This window comes from Lathyrus oleraceus, chromosome 3 (assembly GCF_024323335.1).
Source record: "Lathyrus oleraceus cultivar Zhongwan6 chromosome 3, CAAS_Psat_ZW6_1.0, whole genome shotgun sequence".
In the NCBI taxonomy this organism is placed as follows: Eukaryota; Viridiplantae; Streptophyta; class Magnoliopsida; order Fabales; family Fabaceae; genus Lathyrus; species Lathyrus oleraceus.
In genome coordinates, this window is record NC_066581.1 from 153,655,334 (window position 1) to 153,676,209 (window position 20,876).

The following is a 20,876-nucleotide window of genomic DNA, read 5'->3' on the forward strand; positions in this document are numbered from 1 at the left end:
GTTACGTGAAGACCCCTTGACGCGGACTGCTTTTGGAAACTGTTACAGAAAGTACCAATATAAATATCAGCTTTGCAAACCCTGCAGAAGTTCCACGCCTTTTCCAGATTTCTTTGCCGCTTTTGCTTTTCCGCATTTTTCTTTTTCCAGCAGCTTAAGCATATTCTTTACAGTACTACTTTTACAATTTTTATATTGTTTCTTTTGCAATTCTATTTTCTTTTCTAGCATTTAATTAATTTTTCGCACAATAGTTTCTACACCGGAAACTATTGTGTACCTTTTACCGGATCTAACCTTACGTTAGAATCTAGTTTTTTTATTCCTTCGCTTTTATTTTCCTGCCTGATTGAAGAATTCAAGAACAGATCCAACCGACCTGTGGTGGAGTGTTCAAGACTGCTATTTAATTTCTCAGGTTCTTTAATTATTGTTTGAATTTATATATGCCCTGTTTTACTGTTTATTTATATTATTTGCCTGAGATGAATCTGTTTATGCATGATATTCATTTAGGTCTGTTTAGTATGTCTGGCTAAATTATTTAGGTATCGGTATGTAAAGTAAGCGGAATGAAGGAATCAAAACTAAGTTGGTTTAATTAAGTTTAAAATTAAAATCACTCTTTTTACGGTCTCAATTTACAGGTTTAATAACAAAGTTTTTGTACGAAAGTAAAAGACATAAAGAAGTTAAAATCAATAGAGCGAGAGTTTGAGGTTTTGACTGGACAATGTAAATTGGACATTAATTCTAGATCAGGGCGAGAGCAATTTTTAGAGTCAATTAAATTCTAATCTTTTTCAAAAAGTATTTTTAAAGATTGAATGTGAGGATGAGAGTTAAGCATTTGAATTTAATTATATAACCTAAGTCAACAGAGCGAGAGTTTGAGATAAGGGTGTTTAAACGATTAGTGTTTTCTTAAAAAGAGTTTCTACGGATTCTATTGTTTTCAAAAAGTGGTTTTTGACTTAACTATAAGTGACAGCTACGTTAATATAAAATCATAGTTTATTCAACAGAGCGAGAGTTTGAGATAAAACTTTTAATCAATAGCGTCAACTGAAAAGATTTATTTTAAAACCAAGAAACCAATAAAGAATTGATTCCCTAATTACGACGAACTGCATACCGATATCCGCTTATTAGATATTTATTTTAGATCTTATTTTAGTTTTAGCCTTTCCCCCAAACAATCAAAGTATTACCTGCCTTAGCTTTACGAAGTAACCTTAGAAAACGGTATATCGATTCATAAGTCCCTGTGGGATCGATATCTTTTAAAACTACGCGATAGAACTGTGCACTTGCAGTTTGTACCCCAAATTCGACTCATAAAGTCGCGATCAAGTTTTTGGCGCCGTTGCCGGGGACTTTTATTTAGTCGATATCGTAACTCTTCTGTTACGCTGTAGAGACTAAGGCTTTTCTTTTCTCTTTTTTTCTTTCTTTCGTTGATTTGTATGCCACGCACTCGCTCACAAGGCGAGCCGTTCTACTTACGAATCAACGATATCGAACTATATCTCCGAGTCTTACGACGAATTCGGGAATATCGTGCTGCAAACAATCTCCCTCCTGTTGAACTCCCTGATTTCAAAAATATTTTCCCTTCTATACCCGAGATGGCAGAACCAGCTCATGCTCTTCGCGATTATGCCGCTCCATCGCAAGATGAACCGCATTCAAGTATTGCTCCACCCGCAATCGAAGCAAACAACTTTGAACTCAAACCTTCACTGTTGCAGGCAGTGCAACAGAACCAATTCTCTGGAAATCCTACCGAGGATCCTAACCTTCATTTATCCGTATTTGTCAAATACGCTGATACTGTTAAAGCTAATGGTGTCACTCCAGAGGCAATTCGACTTCGTCTTTTTCCTTTCTCATTAAGAGATAGCGCTAGAAGATGGCTTCAATCTCTTCCTTCCAACTCAGTCACCACATGGAACGAGTTGAAGAAAGTTTTTCTTGCTCGATACTTTCCGCCAAGCAAAACAGCTATGTTAAGAGCCCAGATAAATGGATTTAAACAGAAAGATAACGAATCTCTTTTCGAAGCATGGGAAAGATACAAAGACATGATGAGACTTTGTCCACACCATGGTTTAGAAGACTGGTTAGTAATTCATACATTCTATAATGGTCTCTTATACAACACGAGGTTAACAATAGATGCCGCCGCATGTGGTGCACTAATGAACAAACCTTATGCTGACGCTTACCAACTTATCGAAAGCATGGCTCAAAACCACTATCAGTGGGGAAGCGAACGAACAATGGTGGAAAAACCTCAAACGAAAACTGGCATGTACGAGATAAGTAACCTTGATCATGTTAATGCAAAAGTGGATGCTCTGGTCCAGAAAATTGAAAGTTTAAATGTATCACCTCCAGCCACCGTAGTTGCCATAACTCAGAATTGCGAAGTCTGTGGAATCCAAGGTCACACTCCTGCAGATTGTCAACTCCTAACAGGAATCCAAGCGGAGCAAGTAAACTATGCTCAAGGAAGCCCCTACTCGCACACCTATAACTCAAATTGGAAGAATCATCCCAATTTTTCATATAAGAGTAATAATGCTTTATACGCACCTGGACAATCTCCAAATCAAGCCCCAGCTATACCTCCGGGATATCAGAAGCCGACCCCATCTACATCAAACAATAACGCCCCTAGGAAATCCAACTTGGAAATCATGATGGAAAACTTTATAGCTTCTCAACAGCAAACCAATAAAGATTTCTTAAACCAGAATGTACACACTGGCGAACAAATTAAACAACTAGCAAGTAAAGTAGATGCCCTGGCCATCCATAACAAAATGCTGGAAACACAAATCTCACAAGTAGCTCAACAACAAGCACCTACTGCTGCCCCAACTGGTACATTTCCTGGCCAACCCCAACCTAACCCAAGAAGCCACGCTCATGCAATTATACTGAGAAGTGGAACGGAAGTGGAAGGACCGTCTGACCCAAGGATAGAAAACTAAAACTCTAAAAAGTCAACTGAGAAGGAAAGTGAACCTAAGGAAAAGGAAGAGAGTAATAAGGAAACCGTAGAAAAGAAGGAACCTTATGTACCTCCACCCCCTTATAAACCACCTATCCCTTACCCTCAAAGGCTTATTAAAACCAAAGATGCGGGCCAATTCAAAAAATTTGTTGACCTACTAAAACAATTAAACGTCACAATTCCGTTTACAGAAGCTATTACGCAGATGCCCTCATATGCCAAATTTTTAAAAGAAATTCTTTCTAATAAAAGGAAACTTGAAGATAGCGAAACCGTTACACTCACCGCTGAATGTAGCGCTATAATACAAAATATGCCTCCTAAACTTAAAGACCCAGGTAGTTTCTCTATACCCTGTCACATAGGAAAATTTGTCATTGACAAAGCCTTATGCGATTTAGGAGCCGGTATTAGTGTTATGCCTTTATCCATATGCAAGAGACTTGAAATGGGAGAATTAAGACCAACTAAAATGTCTGTGCAACTAGCAGATCATTCCGTCAAATATCCTGTAGGAATTCTTGAAAACGTTCTAGTGCGCATAGGTCAATTCTACATTCCAACGGATTTTATAATTATGGTTATTAGAGAAGATGAAGTTACACCCATTATACTGGGAAGACCGTTCTTAGCAACTGCCGGTGCAATCATAGACGTAAAACGAGGACGACTCACTTTCGAAGTAGGAGAAGAGAAAATTGAGTTCATTCTTTCCCAATTTTTAAAAGCACCTGCAATAGAAGATACATGTTACTTCATGGATATCATCGATGAATGCATAAAAGAAACGGAGTTAGAAAAAGATAAATTATCTGACTATCTTGTAGAAGACAAACTTAACCAATGTTTAGCAATAACACCGGACCCTACGTAATGCCTTAAGAAACCAACCTTAGACCTGAAAACACTTCCCAAAAATCTGAGATATGAATTCCTAGACTTAGAACTTGAACGACCAGTGATAGTTAATGCTGACCTAGGAAAACTCGAAACAGAAAAACTCCTGCATATCTTAAGAAAATATCCAACCGCACTAGGTTACAACATCACCGATCTTAAAGGAATAAGTCCCTCTATTTGTATGCACCGCATCATGCTAGAAGAAGACTGTAAAACTTCTAAGGAACACCAGAGGAGACTAAACCCGATCCTGAGTGAGGTAGTGAAGAAGGAAATAACCAAGTTATTAGAGGCAGGTATCATATATCCTATATCTGATAGAAAATGGGTTAGTCCTGTACACGTAGTACCAAAGAAAAGAGGTGTAACAGTCATTGAAAATGAAAAAGGAGAAACTATAACCAAACGAATCGAATCGGGATGGAGAATGTGCATTGACTATAGGAAACTAAACAAAGCAACCCGAAAAGATAATTTCCCTTTACCATTCATTGACCAGATGTTAGAACGATTAGCAAAACATTCTCATTTCTGCTATCTAGACGGTTACTCAGGTTTCTTTCAAATACCAATTCATCCTGATGACCAAGAAAAGACAACGTTCACTTGCCCTTTTGGTACCTTCGCTTATAGACGAATGCCGTTTGGCTTGTGTAATGCCCCTGCAACTTTCCAAAGGTGCATGATGGCAATATTCGCCGATTTTCTAGAAAACATCATGGAAGTATTTATGGATGACTTTTCCGTATGCGGACAAAGCTTTGAAGAATGCCTTGAAAACCTAGAGAGAGTTCTAGAACGATGTGTAAAAGTAAACCTAGTACTTAATTGGGAAAAATGCCACTTTATGGTACAAGAAGGAATTGTTTTAGGACACATCATCTCGAACAGAGGAATTGAAGTAGACAAAGCTAAAATAGAGGTAATCGAAAATCTTCAACCCCCGAAAACTGTGAGAGAAGTACGAAGCTTCTTAGGACATGCCGGTTTTTACCGACGATTCATTAAAGACTTCTCCAAAATAACTAAACCTTTAACCGGACTATTAATGAAAGATGCTGAATTCATATTCGACAATAAATGTTTAGAAGCATTCCAAACGCTTAAACAAGCACTGATCTCCGCACCCATAATGCAGACACCAGATTGGAACGAACCATTCGAAATAATGTGTGATGCTAGTGATTACGCTGTAGGCGCTGTTTTAGGACAACGAAAAGATAAAAAGCTTCATGTTATATATTACGCAAGTAGAACTCTAGATGAAGCACAAATGAATTACGCCACAACCGAGAAAGAACTTCTAGCAGTAGTGTTTGCGCTAGATAAATTTCGTTCTTACTTGGTCGGAGCCAAAATAATCATCTACACTGACCACGCTGCTATCAAATACCTCTTAACTAAAAAGGATGCTAAACCTAGACTCCTAAGGTGGATCCTGTTGCTACAAGAGTTCGATTTGGAAATCAAAGACAAGAAAGGAACTGAAAACGTAGTAGCAGATCACCTCTCTAGACTTGAGAACCTTGAACCGGAAAGAACATCAATTAACGACGATTTCTCGTACGATAAGCTTATAGCTACTTTGGAAGAAAATAACGCTGATAAACAGGTAGAAACCACTTTAGCTATATCTGTTACACCATGGTACGCTGACCTCGTCAATTATTTAGCTGCCGGAATAGTTCAACCTACCTTATCCTACCAGCAGAAGAAACGATTCTTCTATGACAAAAAACATTATTACTGGGATGACCCCTTGCTTTTTAAAAGAGGCCCTGATGGTATTTTCCATCGGTGTATACCCGAAGAAGAGGTAGAAAATATAATCCAACACTGTCACTCCGCTCCTTATGGTGGACACGCAAGTACATCCAAGACCTATTCTAAAATCCTACAAGCCGATTTTTATTGGCCAAGTATATGGAAGGATGTACATGCAGCTATTAAGAGATGTGATAGATGTCAACGCACAGGAAACATATCTAAACGTGACGAGATGCCACAAAAGGGCGTTTTGGAAGTAGAGATTTTCGACGTGTGGGGAATAGACTTCATGGGACCTTTTCCATCCTCTTTCGGTAACAAATACATACTCGTGGCAGTTGACTACGTATCAAAATGGATTGAAGCTATAGCTTCTCCAACTAACGACACACGAGTAGTAACTAGACTCTTTAAGAATATAATATTTCCAAGGTTTGGTGTCCCAAGAATAGTAGTCAGTGATGGTGGATCGCATTTCATATCCAAGATACTCGAAAAACTACTGCTTAAGTATGGCATAAGACATAGAGTAGCGACACCTTACCACCCTCAAACCAGTGGGCAAGTAGAAGTGTCTAACAGAGAGATTAAACAAATATTAGAAAAAACAGTCGCTACTTCAAGGAAAGACTGGTCATTGAAATTACCAGAAGCTTTATGGGCTTACCGAACTGCTTACAAAACTCCAATAGGGACAACCCCATTTAAGCTCATTTATGGAAAATCCTGTCACCTCTCGGTAGAATTAGAACATAAAGCCTATTGGGCTATTAAAAATCTAAATTTAAACTATAAAGCCGCCGGTAAAAAGAGAATCCTTGATATCAGCGAATTAGAGGAACTCAGAAGAGACGCTTAAGAAAATGCCAGAATCTACAAAGAAAGAACAAAACAATGGCATGACAAGCGCATATCAAGGAAAATCTTCAAACAAGGCGGTACAGTCCTTTTATTTAACTCCAGGCTAAAGTTATTCCCGGGAAAACTACGATCTAGATGGTCAGGTCCTTTTCAAATCACCAATGTTTTTCCTAGTGGAGCAGTAGAAATTAAAGGCAAATCTATGGAACCATTTACCGTAAACGGGCAACGTCTAAAACATTATCACTATGCAGAAAACAATGAAGATTCGCAAGTCTTGCACTTAGACGAAATGCCTCCAGAAATCATAGATTATAATTGATTGTTTTTATGTCGAGCTTGCGACATTAAACAAAGCGCTTAGTGGGAGACAACCCACAAATATTTTATTATTTTCTTCTATTATCATATTTATATTATTTTTTTTTCTTCCTTAATTATTCTTTTAACTCTTATTTGGTATTCATTCTTATTTTTATCTATTAAAAAACTTTTCACTTCTTCTTTCGGCATTTGGCCAAATCCTGACTAAAATTCTTGTTTTTCTTTTCTCTAGCTAACACTAACCTGATGGGACAAATTGATCGTATGGGTATCAAATTCAGAGGAACAGCTCAGAAACAAAAGTTTGAGGAACTAGCCACGAGAGAGATGCTACCTAGCCTGTATGCTGATGACTGGGCAATGACTGCCCTTGGACTAAGACAAAGTGTCCTGTATTTGCTGAGTCAGATAGGGTGGGAAACCGCTCCTATCCGTAGACAATTTGTCACATAAAGGAGACTGACTCTAGAATTCCTTAGTTCTCTGATCTATCTACCCAGCCATGGAAAAGGAATAAGCAGAGGTTTTATCCAGTTCAGAATGTTTAACATGGAGTACCAATTTAATATTCAAGATTTTACCAACCTTTTAGGTTTCCCTACATCCTTTGACACATTCAAAGTGAGCCAGGAAGAACTTTTTGAATATAGAGAACTTGAACACTTTTGGGGTAACTTGACTGGAAATGACGATCCCGAGGAACATGAGTTTCTCTCTGGAAACATACATAACCCGACCTTCCGTTATTTCCATAAGATCCTGACCCACACCTTATTTGGGAAGAAGCCAAACAGTACCACAGTTTCACGTGATGAACTCTTCATCATATTTTGTGCTTCCCAAAACCGTCCAGTAAACGGTGCCACTTTTATGTTAGCAAATTTGGACCACCTTATCCAAGATGAGCGAGCACCAATTCGAATAGGCGGTTTGATAACTATGATAGGTAATGCTATTGGATTACGTCATCCTATGCTTGACTTAAGCCCTTTTTGTGGAATTACTACTATGAGTATACCCTTCCTCTTCAACACTATGTTTATAGCAAACCTAGGATCTGATGAGTTTGAGCTTATAATTGATAACCAAGTTCTTTGCCTATTCACCATGCCCGATCCTAGGACTAGTGTTCATAACCGCAGTAACTGGCTCTACAATCTGAACGAAACCCCCTCTCCTGCTAGATCCACTAAATCCATCCAGGACTATGAGATTTGTGATGACCAGATTCCTTATGCCGAATCTGACCCTCAGACACCCTCCGACTATTATGATATTGATCCTCCTCCTCAACCTGTTCAGACCGAAGAATCGGCAATACCTGACCTTAGACATCATATGCCCGGAACTGATTATAACACTGCCATTGAAGCTTTGATGTCAGAACAAGAAGCCCTCAGAGAAGAGTTTACTAACATGAGACATGAAATTCAAGGATACATGAACGGTATGACAAATCAGTTTCACGAGTTGCTAAACCGTGTTAACTCCTTTGCTCCTCCGGCCAGAGATCATGCAGATGGATAGAAGTCATTTTTCTTAGTTATCTAGTTTTAGTTAGTTTTATTATTTATGTTATTTAAATTCATGTTCGTATTTGTTTCTCTTTCACATTTTTGTTTTTCTCCGTTGTTACATTATGATTATTTTATTGAAGCTATTTATTTATTTTATTATGTAATATCCATTATGCTCTCTACTGTTGCTGCCTACATGACTTATTAAAGAACAATATATTTATGCACTATTATGCAAAGTAGAATAGCATGGAAGAGAAATTTAAATAGCAAAACAAAATAATCTAAAGCAAAACAAATTAAATAGAAAAAAAATAATTTACCAAAATCATTATGAAGAACGCTAGCTGAACCATGCCAAAAATACTGTGTGACGAGCGTCACACAATCTATGACGGACGACATGCCAAGTACTTGTTACGCCCGTCACGCCCCTGTGACGAACGTAACACCTCCAGACTAGGTGAACGTTACATAGCCGTTGGAAACGAACGTTACACCCTTTCAACTTTTTACCTTCCCCATTTATTCACATTAACCCACATTTATTCACTTTTCAACCACATCTTTTCCAACTTCCAAATTCTTTTCCTATAAATACCCACCAAACCTTCCTTCATTCACCACAAACCACTCTCTAATATCAAATACATTTCTTTTCTTTATTACTCCTTTAAATTCATTCATCAGTATGGCGGGAAATCAGAATTTCGGAAATGTCATCTTCCGATCCGGAGATGAAAACTATCAAAGGGAGCAATTCGAGCGCTTTCAACAACGCGGTGTCACTTCTACCAGGTATCCTGATTCAACTTGTTTACAACAATTAGGATTACTTCAAGGTATCGAGTGGATGCTCCGCCTTGCCGATCTAACCTTTCTATGCACGCATAATCAACCCACCTACCCCTCCCTAACCTTAGAATTCTTAAGTTCATACGCGTACAACACTCCCGCCGGTGAGGACGAATTCTTAACCGGTACCGCAACCTTCCGTATGTTCAACACCGAGTACTCCTTAACCCAAAACCAATTGAGTACCATGCTACAATTCCCCACAGAAGGTCAAGTCTACCCCAGAATCCCTCCAGACCTAAACTGGAGCACAGTTGCCGCTTTCGACCTCTTTAAGAAAATATCCGGTTTAGATGCCAACAATTGGGAAGAGCTCCTTGTTTCCCATATACATAACCCAACTATCCGGTACTTTATCCGCATCCTACAAAACACCGTTTTTGGAAGACCGAACAACAGCAAGGTCAACGCAAAGGAACTCTTCTTCCTCGAATGCGTCTTCGAACCGCAGGCTAAGGTAAACGCCGCCTCCTTCCTATTTCATCATATCCGCACCTTATGTGCTAGAGGCCGTCAACCTTTTGTAATTGGTGGATTAATCACCAACATAGCACTTGGCTTAAACCTAGGGGATAGACTCCAAACTTTAGAATCTTTACCTCCCCTCTTTATGGATATAGGCTACTGTCGGTCCAGCCGCCTAATAAAGAACCGAGTAGGCGGAAAATATTACCTTATGGTGAATAACCAGGCAGTCCCAAGCGTTGTTCTACCCAACATTGCCTTAACAGATGTCACCAATCCCAACCGCCACCTCTATGATCCGAATGCTCCCGAAGCTACCGAGCCTTCACATACAAACCCGTCTGCAGACGAGTTCGAAGAAATGAAGCAAGGTGATAACGCTCCTGCACAACAATCAGTCCCGCTCAACCCTTCCGATACTGCAGCTGGCCCATCCTCCCGACGTCGTCGACGAAGAAGGCCTGCAACCAATGACGACATCATGGATGCTATTGATGGAATGCAAGCACAGAATCTCGAAATGATGCACATGATGCGCCAAATGCAACAACAACAGGAAGAGAGGAATGACATAACCGATCAGCGGTTCACTGAGCTGTTCAGCAGGTTTGACGACTTAGACTTACGTCAGCGATCACCAGGCCCAAGAACAAGAGGCGGAAGGCAGCATTAACTTTAGTTTTCTTTTTCCTTTCTTTTTGTAATGCATTTCTTTCCCTTAAAACATTGGGGACAATGTTTCATTCAAGTATGGGGGGGAAAACCATGTTCTTTCTATCCTCCATTTTCCTTTTCAAGTATGTATCTTTCTTTTCATTGTTATTCCCTTTCTTATATATAAAAAAAAATATAATAAAATAATATTTCTTATAATATAGATTTATTTTAAGTTAAGTCCCTAGTGTGAAAACTTTCTATTATCTATTCCCCTCAATTTTCATGAGCCATAACAAAAATTCATCACACTCAATAAGTATAAAGGTTGCTCATTTTATCGAACTTGAGACAAATTAAGACAAAAATTATTACCATAACAACGCTCTAAAAACCTCAACATATTAGATCAGGATAAGTACCTATTATACCAATCCCTTGAACTTTTAGTTTTATAGTAACCCCGAGTAGTTTATACGAGAAGTCTGCACCATCTTAATATCAAACTACGTGGAGAGCCGATGAATATAAGTGAATGATTCCCAAAGTAACATAAAAAATATATATATCAGCAAATGCACTAATTAAGTTAGGTGATCCTTACCAGATCATTTAATCTAAAGGTTGCAGATCATACAAAAGCATAATATGAGAGATCCATTATGAGTTGGTTCAACAGGTATCTGGTACTGAACTTGGTAGGGCGGACTACGGTCCGATCCCCCGCAATTTGCAATGGACTGAATAACGAAGTTATCCGACTTATGTACCAGAACTTCTAGCTAAAAAGGGATCAGAATCACTAACCGGTTACTCCACTATGTGCGCGAAAAGATAAAGGGCTTAATGTGATTTCGCTAGAATGAAAACGGGTGAAATAAGAGTAAAGGAACTAGGATAGCTATAATGGCATTACTCGAACTGGTTTGCATAAGGTGAGGTTATCTGAGGTTGTGACGGTGGTTGTTGATGTCAAGATTAAACTCAAGTTACTTCTAAACAAGGTTTACATGCAACCTAGTACGAATTGATGTGTGTTTTGAAATTTCATCTGGCTAAAATTTTTAAAACAAGTTCTATATTGTATTTTGCTTGAGGACAAGCAAAGATCTAAGTATGGGGGAGTTTGATAACATGAAATAGTATCACATTCTAGGACTCAATTTAATTGAATTATATTATTATTTACTTTAATTTATTTCATTTTATCAGATATTACGCAGTATTTTCTTTCTATTTATCTCAGGTAGTTTATTTGAAGCACAAGTAAAAAAGGGAAGAAAAGGAGGTGCAGAAAGAAGTTTTTGGAAACAAATATCAAAAGCCAAAGCCCAGCCCAAAAGGCACAGGCGCTGTGCCTGTGACGAGCGTCACAGAGGCTGTGACGGGCGTCACGCCTTGCACACTCCTGTGACGAGCGTCACACATGGTGTGACGGACGTCACACCATTCCCCTATATTTTTGCCTTCAGAGACGTTGAGTCCTATTTGCACGCCTAACCCTTCGTTACGTGAAGACCCCTTGACGCGGACTGCTTTTGGAAACCGTTACAGAAAGTACCAATATAAATATCAGCTTTGCAAACCCTGCAGAAGTTCCACGCCTTTTCCAGATTTCTTTGCCGCTTTTGCTTTTCCGCATTTTTCTTTTTCCAGCAGCTTAAGCATATTCTTTACAGTACTATTTTTACAATTTTTATATTGTTTCTTTTGCAATTCTATTTTCTTTTCTAGCATTTAATTAATTTTTCGCACAATAGTTTCTACACCGGAAACTATTGTGTACCTTTTACCGGATCTAACCTTACGTTAGAATCTAGTTTTTTTATTCCTTCGCTTTTATTTTCCTGCCTGATTGAAGAATTCAAGAACAGATCCAACCGACCTGTGGTGGAGTGTTCAAGACTGCTATTTAATTTCTCAGGTTCTTTAATTATTGTTTGAATTTATATATGCCCTGTTTTACTGTTTATTTATATTATTTGCCTGAGATGAATCTGTTTATGCATGATATTCATTTAAGTCTGTTTAGTATGTCTGGCTAAATTATTTAGGTATCGGTATGTAAAGTAAGCGGAATGAGGAATCAAAACTAAGTTGGTTTAATTAAGTTTAAAATTAAAATCACTCTTTTTACGGTCTCAATTTACATGTTTAATAACAAAGTTTTTGTACGAAAGTAAAAGACATAAAGAAGTTAAAATCAATAGAGCGAGAGTTTGAGGTTTTGACTGGACAGTGTAAATTGGACATTAATTCTAGATCAGGGCGAGAGCAATTTTTAGAGTCAATTAAATTCTAATCTTTTTCAAAAAGTATTTTTAAAGATTGAATGTGAGGATGAGAGTTAAGCATTTGAATTTAATTATATAACCTAAGTCAACAGAGCGAGAGTTTGAGATAAGGGTGTTTAAACGATTAGTGTTTTCTTAAAAAGAGTTTCTACAGATTCTATTGTTTTCAAAAAGTGGTTTTTGACTTAACTATAAGTGACAGCTACGTTAATATAAAATCATAGTTTATTCAACAAAGCGAGAGTTTGAGATAAAACTTTTAATCAATAGCGTCAACTGAAAAGATTTATTTTAAAACCAAGAAACCAATAAAGAATTGATTCCCTAATTACGACGAACTGCATACCGATATCTGCTTATTAGATATTTATTTTAGATCTTATTTTAGTTTTAGCCTTTCCCCCAAACAATCAAAGTATTACCTGCCTTAGCTTTACGAAGTAACCTTAGAAAACGGTATATCGATTCATAAGTCCCTGTGGGATCGATATCTTTTAAAACTACGCGATAGAACTGTGCACTTGCAGTTTGTACCCCAAATTCGACTCATAAAGTCGCGATCAAGTTTTTGGCGCCGTTGCCGGGGACTTTTATTTAGTCGATATCATTACTCAGATGCTCTGGATAAAAAAATCAACTAGAAGATCTTCAGATATATGAGAGTAACGTTCCTATCTTCTCTGATAATACTGCTTCCATTTGTTTAAGTAAGAACCATATTCTGCATTCCAGAGCAAAGCACATAGAAATAAAACATCACTTTATCAGGGACTATGTTCAGAAAGGGGTAATATCCTTAAAATTTATAGATACAGACCATCAATTGGCTGATATCTTCACAAAACACCTTGCTGAAGATAAATTCTCATTCTTTCTGAAACACTTGAAAATTGAAAATTGCCCAGAATGAATCTAATATGCTTCTCTAAAATGGCAAAATAAGGCTTTGAACGCAACATCTAGTATCTGGATTTGACTCTAATACTTCTACCAGTTAGGAGTCATATGAATCAGAAATCCTCAGGATCCAATCCCTTGGTATTCTTGAAGATCAGATAGATCAACACGTGGTTTCTCTTGTGTCCGACTTTGGATCTTCTAGACACCTATCTAGCAGAAATCAAGAGACAGACCCTTGAGATCTCCTCGAGCAATGTGTTGATTTGTGAATTAGACATCCATCATTAGCTGTAATCAATTTCTCCCCTAGCGTGTCAACTCTTTTTCTGTGCCATCATTAAATTTAACTATTCATTTTCCATCTAACGCTGTCATTTTGCATGCCCCTTGTTTGTACTTATAGTTTTCACACTTCACACTTTCACACTTTTCACTCACATCCTACACAAACCTCTCTCTCTCTCTCTCTCTCTCAAGCATCCTCAAAGTTTTTCAACGTTCTTCAACAACTTCATCTTCTTCATAGATTCCCAGCAACAATCTGTGTATAACTACTCACAACAGATGGAATCAACAGAACAACCTCCAACTTCTTCTCAACAAACCACTGCAATAACTGGCGTTGTCTCCACTCTCATATACAAAGAACCCCATATCTTGGATCATGAACCCCACATCAACCTTGCCACTCCGTTTGACAAGCTTGAAGTCTTGTGTGAATCCCTGGTTGATTTTGAAAACATGAAAAGAAATGGAATAGACCTCACTAAAGAACTCAGAAAATAAGGGTTGGAAAACTACTTCGAAAGGCTCTATGGTCCCATCTACACATATCTGGTCAAGGGATTATGGCGTTTTGCAGATTCAGACGAGCACTATATTGTGTCTTATGTTCTAGGGGTGAAGATCGTCATCATAGAGAAGTCAATCGCTACCCTTCTGAACATGGAGAAGACAGGGGGAAGACGGATTTACAACATCAACCCTAGGGCAAAATACATGTCCTAGAAAATTTCCCCAACAATTTTCAAGCAAAACGCTGAGGGTAAATCATCCAAAAACAAGGAACTTCATCAGAACCTCAGAGTCTGGATGAAGATCATTCTAAGGACAATTCATCACTGCCCAGCGTCCAACTCTTCAGACTATATCAACACTGATTAGACGTGTATACTCTACTGCCTCCACAAAGGCCTCAAGCTGAATCTGCCAACGCTGTTGTTCAAGTACCTGAGGGACTTTGTAAGAGACACCAAGAACAACATGAAGCAAAGAACCTACATCCCTCTGGGCAGGCTAATATCTGACATTCTGATAGAGAGCGGGTTGGTGGATCATCTAATTCGCCACAATCTGATGGAGGATGTCACTGTTGACACTAGGAGGCCTATGAACGCACGAAATCTGAAGAGCATGGGGGTAATTAAGAAGATTCTGGTCAAGCTTTCATTGGATACCTCCTAGGAAGCACTGAAAGATCAGAGGAAGATACCAAATGGGCTTTACCTCTTCTCAAAAATTGATCCTCTAGAGGTTGTTGCGCACTATCTGCAGGATCTGGCCAACCAAAGAGTGGACATCTATGAATTCCCTAGGGATTGGCTGCCTGAGCATCCACCCAATTTCATGAAGAGAAAACGGGAGCCCTCTGAGAAGTCAAAGAAGGCCAAGAAAACAAAGATGGGGGAACCCTCTGTATCAAGACCTCCCGTCCCTCTGATCGAATCTCCAAGTAAGTCTCTGCCTCCTAACTCTCCTTATGTTCATTTAAGGCAACTTGCTTCTTCCCTTCCTCAAACCTCACCCATTTACACACACTCTGAACCTTCACCCTCCACTACCAAACCCTCTGAAACATCTACCTCTAACCCACTATCACCCCTCTTTAAATATTAAACCTCACCACCACAACCTTACCCATCTCTGAAGCTAAAATGTTAAATGAACCAATATCATCACCCTCTTCAACACCTTCATCTCCACCCTACTACACCATCTCCTCTGACCCCCAATCTTACACTTTGGCTCAGCTTCAGACTCGTGCCCTTTCCACACACCACCAATATGAACCAGAAGCCAACATTCCATCACCATCTGAACAACCAACAACACCACCATATGAACCTCCCATCGAAACACCCTCTGAAAATCGTATCATCTATAACTTTGAACCTCCCGCTGAAACCACCCCACACCACCAGTATCTTCATCTCCTACCCCTGAACTAGAACCTACCTTCCCCACCCTGGAAGAATCAATTACTTTATTTACTGAGTCTTCAATGGAGAAGATCAAATCATTATCTGATAACTCCGGTATCAGTGACGATCCCTCTGCAGTGAGGATTCACTGGAACAAAGTGATCAGATGGATGACCTCTGAGGCTTTCAAGCCGAAAGGCCTCTCTGAATAAGTCCGAAACGACTTCATCAGATAAGCTGGAGAAAGGCTGCAGGCACGTCTGGTCAGAAAGGCATAAGAGAAGGCCAGAAGAGAAGTAGAAGAAAAGGCTCATCTAGAAGAAGAGCAAATGGCTAGAGAAGCTGCAGAGAAGGCTGCTATTGAGGCTGAAGCAAAAGCTGAAGCAAAAGCAAAAGCTGATGCTGAAGAAGCAGCAGACATAGCTGCAGAAAAAGCTGCAAAGGCAAGTGATGATGCTCTGACTCAGGGGGAGCAATCTCATTCTGATTTCGCTCCTCTTGTCCTGAAGATTCTGGAAGAGCTACAGAAGGAGCAACCGATATTGAGAGCAAGACTGGACCAACAGGACTCCGTCAACACAACATTCAGAACCTGCTGACTCGGCTGCTCCAAAGGATGCCTCCGCCTCCGAACCCTTAGGCACTTAGGCTTTGCTTGTTGTTTTCCTTACTTATCTTCTATGTATTTTGTGTTATTCTCTCTGTTTTGAATAACAGGTTATCTGTAATTCTCTTTCTCATATATGAATCCTTTTGACTACTCTTTTTTGTGCTAAAGTCTTTTTGAGTCTGACAAAAAGGGGGAGAATAAAAACATCTCTGATGAAAATATATCTAAAGCATTTTGCTGCACTGCGCACATTAATATCTTATGAAAATTCTAAGCTATGCAGAAAACATCTAAAGGTAAAAACCAGCTGCTACACAAGGAAGATACGGTAAGAACATCTGAAAACCTGTTATGATCTATTTCAGGGGGAGTCTTCACTCATTTGACTCTGAGATATTTTTTAAATTCTTATTGATAGTATCATTATTTCATCATCACTCTAAGATTTTTGTCATCATTAAAAAGGGGGAGATTGTAAGAACAAGATTCCATGTCTATAATTCATCTCTAAGATTTTGATGATAACAAAGGATGAAACAAAATGGTACCCTAACATAATTTATCTAAGTGTGCAGGACTCTAATAAAAAAGAGGTCAGATAGACAGATATCAGATACACACGCAAGTCCAGAATGACCACTTAGAAAGTATTCAAGCAGAAGCTCTGACTCTGAACAAAAAGGAAGCGTACAAAGCTCAACGAAGAAAGAGGTATCAGACGCTCTGATTCTGAAGAGCGCACTATAAGGTCTGATGATTTTTCTCTCTGATGTAATCACTATTAGGAAGACATCAAGAACCTATGAAGTTAATAATTAACTATCTAAAGATGCACACGCTAAACAGAAACTCTGATCTCTGTACACTCTAAATCAGAAACGATCAGTAAGACTTAGCTGTGAAGTCTTCCGCTTATGGAAAGAAACTATTTTTGGAAGAAAGTTAACGCGCCCCAAACTGCTATGGAAAGAACAAAGAGATTAATTACATTAAACGACCATCAGTACCAAGATCTTTTCATCCAACGGTCTCTTCATAAAATCCCTATATATAGGATGGATCATTGTCATAATCATCAATGAAACACACGAGAATACTGAACCTAATCGCAAATCTCTTATTCATTCTCTTTTCACACGAGTTGCTGCTCTAAGTGTGGACTATTTTTTTTGTTCTTATATTGTGTAATTTCTGCTTACCTAGAAGCACTAACACATAACTGTATTTCTTATTAACTGCTGAATATTCCTCAAGTGACTTGTGAAGTCTATAAACTTGAGAGGCCAAGAGATCTTTATCCTCTTAGACACTCAGTGTTGTAATCTTTCAAGATTAGTGGATTAAGTCCATGTTGAAGGCGAAATCACCTTGGCCGGATGGACTGGAGTAACTTTGAATTTCAAGTGAACCAGGATAAAACTTCTGTGTTGATAACTTTAATTTTCGCGTGTGTTTTATTTGCAAAAGTTTTTATTATCCATTAAAACAATTCAAACCCCCCTTTCTTGTTTTTCTCAACCTTCAGTTATTACGCTACATTGAGACACACGCTCTTGCTGAAGTAAATATTTTCTGTGTATATTCTTTGTAAACAAATAAGAGTTGTTGCTTGTTACTGTGTGAAATATTCATTGTATTAATCTTGTGTTAATCTGATTTCTTAGAAGCAATACTTGTAAACAAAAACTTGTAAATCTCAAAGTTATTTGAGTGGTTTCCTTGAGTGACTAGGTTTTAGTCAGATAGACTCAAGACAGAGACGGTTTGTCTTTGTGGTGTTTGTTATTAGTTTTGATTATAGTGGATTAAGTCCTTGTTGAGAAGGAAGAATCACATCGGTGGGGTGAACTAGAGGTAGCTTCGTTAACAACGAACCAGTATGAAAATAACTTTGTTATTTTTCTTGTTCATGTTATTGTTTGTTTGAGTTGGTTTTGAAAAAGCTTTTATTTTTAGAAACCCAATTCAAGCCCTCATTTCTTCTGTTTCTTACCACCTTCAATTTCCCATTTCTTTATGAATAAATAAAATTTGGTGGCGACTCTATTAGTCATTCGTAAGCGTGCGATACGCTCGCGATGTCGTATTTTCAAGATATGACACATCTAAAGGGTCCACCTTTATCTGATTGTATCCTAAGTAGGCATCAATAAAACTTAAACTTTTGTATCCAAAGGGCCCGTCAATAAACCCATCAGCATTTATAAACAAATATTGAACCATAGGACACGAGGAATTCGGGTCAGTGAAGTTGACGCATGTTAGCCATCTAGGATGGGTACTTAACCTCAACTATGAAATAAACACTTCACAATTTCTGAACTTCTTCATCAATAGTCTCCCGCTTCTCCTTGCTCACCTTGCGCTTCCTTTGTGATACTAGTTTCATAATGGAATTAATGGTGAGACGATGAAAGACCACCATTGTATCTATCCTTGTCATGTTGATGGGAGCCAGGAGAATAAACCGACATTCCTCCTCAATAGGGCGACCGATTCTTCCTCATCGACTTTAGATAAATAATGTGCTAATTTGCTGATTTGGAAATCTATAGGGCCAATTTGAACCTCCTTCAGGTTATATATGGGTGTGGGTTTTTAATTATCTACCTCTATTATGGGATCTAAACTTATAGCATCCATTTCTTGCATATCTGACTATGGAATGGCGATTGTGGCTACCTCCTCTTTTCTCATTTCGAGATTGTTTTGACAACACGCTTGGGTGATCTCTAGGTCCCCTTAGACCACTCCAACTCTCCTATTAGGTTGCATATACTTCATATTAAATAATGGATATGATACACCCTAACAAGTTGAGGGAGAGCCTTCCCACGATGATATTGTACGACGATGAGGCATCTATTATAAGGTACTTCAACTTGATTGTCTTTGCGCTCATTTCTAAATCAAAATTAGTTCCAAGTGTTATGACCTTTCACCTATATATGCTCACATGAGAGAACAACTAGATAACCTTGAAATGTCTATATATAATTTGGATCGAGTTGGAGTTTCTTAAAGGTGTCCTAAAATAGGACATGTATTACGCTTCTTAGGTCGACTAACACTCAGTTTACGTCACAAATATCGTACTACACAATGATCACCATGGGATTATTGTTACGAGGGAGGATGCCAATGACATCTTTGTTGGAGAGAGTGATTTTGGACTTTGGCTCCTTCTCTAAGCCTACCACATGGTTATGATATGATACTTTCCGTCAAAACTTGTCTAACATACTTCTAGCAGGTATGGTTGGATTCTTCACCACCAGTAAATCCTCATTCGATTATGTTAATGACTATGTTTGTACCATGTTACGTCATCTTGTTGGAAAAATATAATGAGTGTGTACCATGTTGGTTTTTATTGGGCTCCAATTGTACTTGCTAAAAAGTATCATGAAAGTAACAGTGCAATTGGAGGGTTGTCTGTTATGTTAGGTTTGTTGATGGTGTTTAGAGCTAGCTTGCGCAAAGTGATGAGAAACTTAGTATATGTGTTTTTGGGTGAAATAATTTCATCCCCTCTCAACCCTAAGACTGAAATATTTATAAAGAGGCCATATACTTAGGTCTTAATACCAAATGGATGATTATTCTCTCTCCCCTATAATCATGGGGAACACGGTTTCCCTTACTGACTAACCTTTTTAACTCTGTTAGTGTGCAAGGATAGGTCACCCCCACGCCTTAAAAAGAGAATGAGAGATAAATAGAACTAAGCCTAATATGGGCGAGCTATTGCAAATAGTGGGAAACCAGGGTCGCAACTCCAGGCGACATGTGGCGTTACCCTTGAGCTCGCCTGACACCACTATGTTTCCTTGAATTATCTTCTCTTAGGACTAACGAAAATATCCTAATACAAATTATTTTGAGTATTAGTGATCTATGTAGTATTTTTAATATCTTAAGACCTATATTATCAATGTGTGAGACCCATATTGCATTTTAATATAATAATATATGGTTGTCATCTAGTTGATACTCCACACTTAAATTAACTTGTGATTAGAATTAAACTACGATAAAAAGGATAACTAAATATCTTCATTAAAAACATAACAATACATAAGGTAACATTAAAAACACGGCAAAACATATACAAACACATTACCAATAATCTCTTCCTAACATTGTATGGACTATCATAACAGGAAATATTCATTACACTACGGTAAAATGGGCATTAGTTTTCACAATAAAATAAAAAAAAATCAAGACAATAACAACAAAAATGGAGATATCTTCATTTTATTTCTCACAAATTCCAATTTCATATTCATTTTACCATTCTTAATTCATGTTTCTTTCTAAATTTCATAATTGTTACAATATAATTTAGCATGTTGTGGAACGTCATGTGACAAGACATTCATTATTTGAAGATTGTATAAAGGAAGTTCATCATCTCAAATAAATAGTTTACAATATTTGTTATTCTACAAAATTTAAACACTCATTATAATATAATGGAGATCTAAAAGATGGATAAATTTA

The 20,876-nt window shown here is 38.1% G+C and overlaps 1 non-coding gene across 1 annotated transcript; it reads right to left on the reverse strand.

The window, feature by feature from the left end:
- Window positions 1-2,006: 2,006 nt before the first annotated feature.
- On the reverse strand, window positions 2,007-2,113 carry LOC127133090 (small nucleolar RNA R71). The gene has a single exon (XR_007807085.1). It is a non-coding gene; the product is annotated as a small nucleolar RNA R71 (small nucleolar RNA).
- Window positions 2,114-20,876: the final 18,763 nt, after the last annotated feature.